Raw genomic sequence first — 7,582 nt, 5'->3', positions numbered from 1 at the left:
GGCAGATAAGATCTGACCACCATGCTGGGTCTTCAGAAAAGCTCCATCCAAGCCTATGAGGGGTCTGCAGCCAGCCAAAAATCCCTTCTTACACGCATCTAAGCAAATGTACATCTTCTCAAATATTGGTTCATCATCAGGGTTGGGCTGAGGGATAACACCAACTGTGACAGTGGAGCTTGGGTTACTCTTAAGCAGTGTGAGCCCGTAATCCTCACCATCCACACTGAGCAACAACATCACTATACACAATAGCCCTGGCATCTCATAAGGCCCTAGTCAGTGAACACTTGCTTAGATCCAAGTCACATTTTGTCTTAAAATACTGTGTAGCCTCACAGCACCTTAGATTAGGATACTTTCTTAGCTTCTTCACCAATTTTCCGGCTAGCCACTTCCTATTAGCCAGTCTATTTTTGGTCTCCCTTGCACAGGTATGGTCATCCATGAACGTCTTGATCTACCAGTAATTGTTCTTGGTGTCGTTAGCAACATACACAAGCCAGCCACAGTTCTCATCCTTACATTATCATTCTTATTAAACCAAATCCTCTGACCCTCCTGTATACAGTATTCACACACAGCCTCTTTGAACTCCATCTTTGTAGCGAATGTCATTCCAACCTCAAGTCTTAGCTCCCCAAACCTATCTCCATCTTTGAACACAGGGAAGACCTCATCTAAATCAACCTCCTCCAACTCATCCTCAGAGTTTAGAGGAGTCTTCATTTCTTCCGAGTGCCATGAGTCTCCACCATCAGATTCCTCATAACCTTCATCTTGAGCAGCATGGTATGCTCTTTCTGAGCCGAACTTAGGAATTGGTTTAAAAAAAAGTTTATCATCCTCAGAGTCTGAGTCAGCACACACAGAACCATCATCCTTAACCATTACAGCCTTCTTTTGTGTAGTAAGTTTCTTATCTATCCTGGTTCTCAGTTTCACATTAGTCTTCTTTACTGCTGATCTCTCTACAGCCACATCTTCTTCCTCAGTAGACACCTTATCACCACCAGGCCAATATGATTCATCCTCTACACTATCATCACTATCATGGCTATCTGAGAATTCATCTGAGCTAGACAAAGCCACAAAGACTGTTTGGGGATGTTTTCCCTCAATTGATCTTCCAATAGCTCCAATAGCAGCTGTTCTTGTTAAAGGCCTCCTTCCATATGGTACCGCAGCTTTTTTATTCTTAGAACATCTCTTTAGTACATCACACTTCTTGGTTTCTTTCAATTTGGACCATGGTTTAGGAATTGCAGTGGGTTGGGCCATTCTTTTTGGTGAGATGTTGGGCTTAGTTTTACTGGGTTGAGCCATTATTTTTTGTGGTAGATTGGGCTTAGATCCAAGAGTTGCAGTGGATTGGGAGTGTATTTTTTCTGGTAAGTTTGGTTTACCAATAGAAATTGAAGTAGGTGGGATCTTTTGTTTTGGTCCTAGAGACAAGTTATCAGTAGACTTTGTTGTGGAGACTATTTTTTGGGTAGGAATAATGGTGTCACTTGGTTTAAAAGTTGGAGTAGATGGTGTTGTGATGGGAATTGGTTCAGTTGTGACATTGATGGTGGGGTTTGGAGTGGGAATAAAGTTTTGTATCACCATCAACTCTTTGTCTTTAGATGATACTGGTTCTGCTTCCTCATTATACAAAGGTTCAGAGACTCCATGTTCATAGTACACATCACTACAAGAAAACAAGCTTTTTGCTACGCTTTTAAAGCGTGGCGAAAAGTCCAAAAAAGCGTAGCGATAGCTTTTTGCCACGCTTTTTGAGCTACTGGCACGCTTTTGAAAGGGTCACAACTGCAAGGGTGCCGATTGCTCTATCGCCACGCTTTTGGTGACCTATCGCCACACTTTTTTTCTTGCCTCGCTTTTAAAGATCGTCACGCTTTAAAAGCGTGCCAATAGCAAGAGATATGGCTACGCTTTAAAAGCGTGTCAGTAGCTAGAGATATGGCTACGCTTTAAAGCGTAGCGAAAAATGGCCCCTGTACCGAATAGCGACGCTTTTAAAGCGTGGCGATAGGTTTGTTCAAGTTTAGTTGTTTTTTTTTTAATCTTCATAATAAAATCTAACAGAATTAATAGATAATGTAAAATTTAGACAATATAAAAAACCTTCATAACAATTTTAATTACTATTAACAATATAAAACCTTCATAAACTTGTACACTAAATATAGTGGTTGATCACATGACAAGCTCTAACAAAAAGTCAAAGTGAGAACAGTTACCCATGAATTTGTAATACATGCATTACAATTCCAACAACTATTACATTATCTACTTCCTTTAAAAACTACAAAATACACATTAAAAACTACAAAATACCCTTCCCTCTTGTGATATCTTGCTGGTCATTTGAGATATCATAGGCCAACCCTTTCCATCTGTCCTTATCTTCTTGTCCTCATCGATCGCCACAATCTTGAAGCTTCCGGTGGAAACCTTGCTGCTGCTGGAGATTCTTGACGAACCTTCTTCAAGTTGCTTCCAAAGAAAGCTGATGAACTGGGAACTGATGAAGTCACAGCTCCAGAACCATTCAAACTCGCCTGCAATGTAAAATTACATTATTCTCTTGTTATTTAAGAGTTACTTTTCCACCTAACAATCAAGTAACACAAGGAGAAGAGTGTGTTGATCTGCCAGAGAGACAAGATACTTCAATTCAATGTATTGAATAAGAAACGAGGACCATCATTTAAATGAGTTACGTGATGAAAAATACTAACCAGAATTATCATAGCAATGACAAGAAGGGGACCCGACCAAAGAACTGACATGAATAATCCATTTGGATCAAAATAGTTTTGACTAGAGAAGCTTTTCCAGTTCATCCTCATAACAGTATTAAGCCTCTCAGCGAGATATACACCGGCCACTGCATCAGAACATTCTCAGTAAGAAATGATACATTTTATAAGTGACATCAATTTAGTCCCTGTTCGTTGCAGTACATATCAGTTCAATATATATATACCAGTTCATCCAGCAGTAATCCATCTATCTAGGCAAAGCATTTGTACATTATAGCAAAATTATACAACAACACAGCAGTTCATTACAATACAGCAGTTCAGCAGTTCAACATATGTAAAACAAAATTATACAACAACAAAACAACAAAAACATGGCCCAGCCTATACAAATTATATCAGAGCAGCCTATACAAATTATGTACTCTATGCAATTACTCATGTTAATATCAGAGCAGCCTATACAAATTATACAACAACAAAATTTAAATAAAAAAATGGATAAAACGTACCTTCTGCATATCTAAAATGAAACAGAGCTTGTGTTGCTTATAATCTCCCAAGTCTTGATGAAGTAATTCCAAGAACCACCTCCAGTTTTCAGTATTTTCAATAGGGACAATTGCATATGCAATCACATATATGTGATTGTTTGCATCTTGTCCAATGATCTAACCAATCTAACCACCATGCTGGGTCTTCAGAAAAGCTCAATCCAAGCCTATGAGGGGTTTGCAGCCAGCCAGAAATCCCTTCTTCAAGCAAATGATGGCAGACATGATCTAACCACCATGCTGGGTCTTCAGAAAAGCTCAATCCAAGCCTATGAGGGGTTTGCAGCCAGCCAGAAATCCCTTCTTACACGCATCCAAGCAAATGTACATCTTCTCAAATATTGGTTCATCATCAGGGTTGGGCTGAGAGATAACACCAACTGTGACAGTGGAGTCTGGGTTACTCTTAAGCAGTGTGAGCCTGTAATCCCTCACCATCCCATACTGGGCAGCAGCATCACCATACACAATAGCCCTAGCATCTCCTAAACCCCTAGTCAGTGAACACTTGCTTAGATCCAAGTCACATTTTGTCTTAAAATACTGTGCAGCCTCACAGTGCCTTAGATTAGGATATTTTCTTAGCTTCTTCACCAATTTTCCGGCTAGCCACTTCTTATTAGCCAGTCTGTTTTTGGTCTCCCTTGCACAGGTGTGGTCATCCATGAACATCTTGGTCTGCCAGTAATTGTTCTCAGTGTTGTTAGTACACAAGCCAGCCACAGTTCTCATCCTTACACACTGCTCCCATCCTTACATTATCATTCTTCTTAAACCAAATCCTTCGACCCTCCTGTATACAGTATTCACTCACAACCTCTTTGAACTCCATCTTTGTAGTGAATGTCATTCCAACCTCAAGCCTTAGCTCCCCAAACCTACCTCCATCTCTGAACACAGGGAAGACCTCATCTGAATCAACCTCCTCCAACTCATCCTCAGAGTTTGGAGGAGTCTTTATTTCTTCTGAGCGCCATGAGTCTCCACCATCAGATTCCTCATAACCTTCATCTTGGGCAGCATGGTATACTCCCATTGAGCTGAACTTAGGAATTGATCTAAAAAAAAGTTCATCATCCTCAGAGTCTGAGTCAGCACACACGGAACCATCATCCTGAACCATTACAGCCCTCTTTTGTGTAGTAAGTTTCTTATCTATCCTGGTTCTCAGTTTTACATTTGTCTTTTTTCTTGCTGATCTCTCCAAAGTCACATCTTCCTCACTAGACACCTCATCACCACCAGGCCGATATGGTTCATCCTCTTCACTATCATCACTGGCTTGACTATCTGAGAACTCATCTGAGCTAGACAATGCGACACATTCTGTTTGGGGCTGTTTTTCCTTAGCAATTAGTCTTGCAGTAGTTCCAGCAGCAGCTGCTCTTATTAGTGGCCTCCTTCTATATGGTGCTGCAGATTTTACATTCTTAGAGCCTCTCCTTGGTACACCAGACTTCTTGGTCTCTTTTAATTTGGACCATGGTTTAGGAATTGCAGTGGGTTGGGCCATTTTTTTGGTGGGTTCTTGGGCTTGGTTTTACTGGGTTGAGCCACTATTTTTGGGGGTGGATTGGGCTTAGACATAGGAGTTGCAGTGGGGAGGGGGTGTATTTTTTCTGGTAAGTCTAGTTTACCAACAGAAATTGAAATAGGTGGGAGCTTTTGTTTTGGTTCTAGAGACAAGTTATCTATAGGCTTTGTTGTGGAGACTGTTTCTTGGGTGGGAATAGTGGTGTCATTTGGTCCAGAGGTTGGAGTAGATGGTCTTGTGGTGGGAATTGGTTCGGCTTTGACATTGGTGGTGGGGTTTGGGGTGGGGTTCAAGTCCTGTATCACCATCAGCTCCTTGCCTTTAGATGACACTGGCTCTGCTTCCTCATTATACAGAGGTTCCGAGACTCCATATTCGTAGTACACATGAATAACCCCCTTGTTCTGCAAAGCAAGGTAACACATCTCCAAGAGCTCCTTATCATCTGTTATAGCCCTTAGACCATTTTGCAAAGGCCTATTAGGCACCAACCACCATGTTTGAGTCACCTTGTCATAACCAATATTCTTGTGGTAGTCTCGGACAAAGAAGACATCCAGTGTGTCTGTATCAACTCCAGGCAACTCAAAAACCTCTCCACCATTGTAAGTCATACCTCCATCAACATCGGTGATGAATGACCCTCCATGGTGAAATATGAAGGTAATCAAATGATCAACCATCTGCAATTTCAAAATTTTTTTTGTTATATCAGCCCCACTAACTTCAACCATATTACCAAGTTAAAAACTCCATAATTAAAATATAACACCCTGTTTTCAACTATAAACGCAATAAACCCTTGGACATAAAAAATAAGTTTCCATGTTAACAAAAATCCCCTACTCAGTATATAATTTTGCTAGACAACGCGACACATTCTGTTATAAAAAACAAGTTTCCATGTTAACAAAAACCCCCTACTCGCTCCGGTAACTGCAATCGCACCGACGCCAGTGATCAAGATAGCGGAGAAGAAGAGACCTCTGCTTGTTGTGTTTGCGTTGTGTTTTGAGAGGGAAAGATGATACGTTAGTGTAACGTTGATGAAGGGAGATTTTGAGCATAAAATGACGTCGTTTTACCTCATTTTGGCGCCACACCAAATACTACGTCTTGCGTGCTGCCAGCGTGTCACCAACGAGTCCAACTCACCTTTCCGGTTACGCTAGCTGGACGAAATTGGCCGGAAGGACGAGTCTGAGTCCCAGAGTGCAACTTCAGGGATAAATATGAGTAATTTTTAACTTTAGGGATCACTATGAAGCTCGAGGGTAACTTCAGGGACTACTTTGAGACTTATCTCGGCAACAATGTGGTGGAAGGGTGGGAAGCAATTGTAAAAATAAAGATAATTTGGGGATTAGGATTTTAAAAGAAAAAAGGGACCAAATTGCAAAAAATAAAAAAGAATTTTTTTGCCACATCAACTAGCCATTATAGTGTTAGCATGGCAGGAATGAGTCTATTTCAGCTTTCCGATAGCCAATGATGGACAGAAATTAGGGACTACTATGAGTTTCGAAGTGCAATTTCAAGGACAAAATTGAGTAACTATTAACTTTAGGGATCACTTTAAGTCTCGAGTGCAATTTCAGAGATCATTTTGAGGCTTAACTCTGTATATATTGGATTATGAAAAAGCAATATGTAATTATTGTTTAACGAGTCAATCAAATAACAAATACAAAAATGTTGGGTAAAATATATTTTTTGTTCCTAATGTTTTTTATTTTTTAAATATCTCTAGTATTTAGTTATATTCAATTTTATTCCTAATGTTTTCGATTAGTTTAATTTTGTCTCTAACATTTTTTATTTATGCCAAGATTATCCTTAAAAATTTTTTATTTTATCTCTAATGTTTTACACGAAATTAATGTTCGGAGATAATTTTGTAAAAATATCCCTAATATTTAGTTTTATTTAATTTTGTAGAAATTAATAATATTTTCAAAAAAATCACAAACTTAAAATAATATTTCCAAGACATGACACGTTATAACCAACTAAGCTACTCCACTTTTACCTTGATTCTATATGAAGTTGATTTCTATCATTTTTAAAAAATATACTTGACCTTGTAAACATGGGTGTTGGCCTTGCATGTGAAAGACTGTAAGATCACATCATAAATTGTATCAGAAAGTTCGATCCAGCAGGCCAAATTTTGATATTGAAGGGACCGTGACGTGATGACTTAGCTTGAATGGTCTCTACTCTCCTCTGCATCCACAATGTGTGATTCTGTATGTATGGATAATGACCAGATGATTGCATCTTGACCATTTCATTTGCAGAAAATCAATCGAGTTTCAACTGCTCTTTTGTGTATATTTCTTTTATATATTTTTTATTTTTAATATTAAAAATAATTAATAGAAATTAAAAAAATATAAAAACAATATAAACTTTATTTTCTAATACTAACATTTCTATGAAACTTACTGCATAATATAACATACAGTGATATTCCAATAATAACAAGAAACAAGATCTTACTCTTACACAATTATACTTGTCCCCTACATGGAGCAAACACGACAACCACAATCTAAAGCTTTTCTTGTTCTCCTCCTCATCCTTACCCATGCCACCTGCTTGATCCATTGCCGAGTTCTACCTTCCTCTCCTTCTCCTTCACTGGCTCCCGCACCCGTGCGTTTCATCCTCTTTCCTATAAAACATGTTATGTGAATATTAAAATTAATTATTAAAATCAG

The sequence above is a fragment of the Arachis ipaensis genome, chromosome B05, assembly GCF_000816755.2.
Source record: "Arachis ipaensis cultivar K30076 chromosome B05, Araip1.1, whole genome shotgun sequence".
Lineage (NCBI taxonomy): Eukaryota > Viridiplantae > Streptophyta > Magnoliopsida > Fabales > Fabaceae > Arachis > Arachis ipaensis.
Note: the sequence above shows the minus strand (reverse complement) of the source record.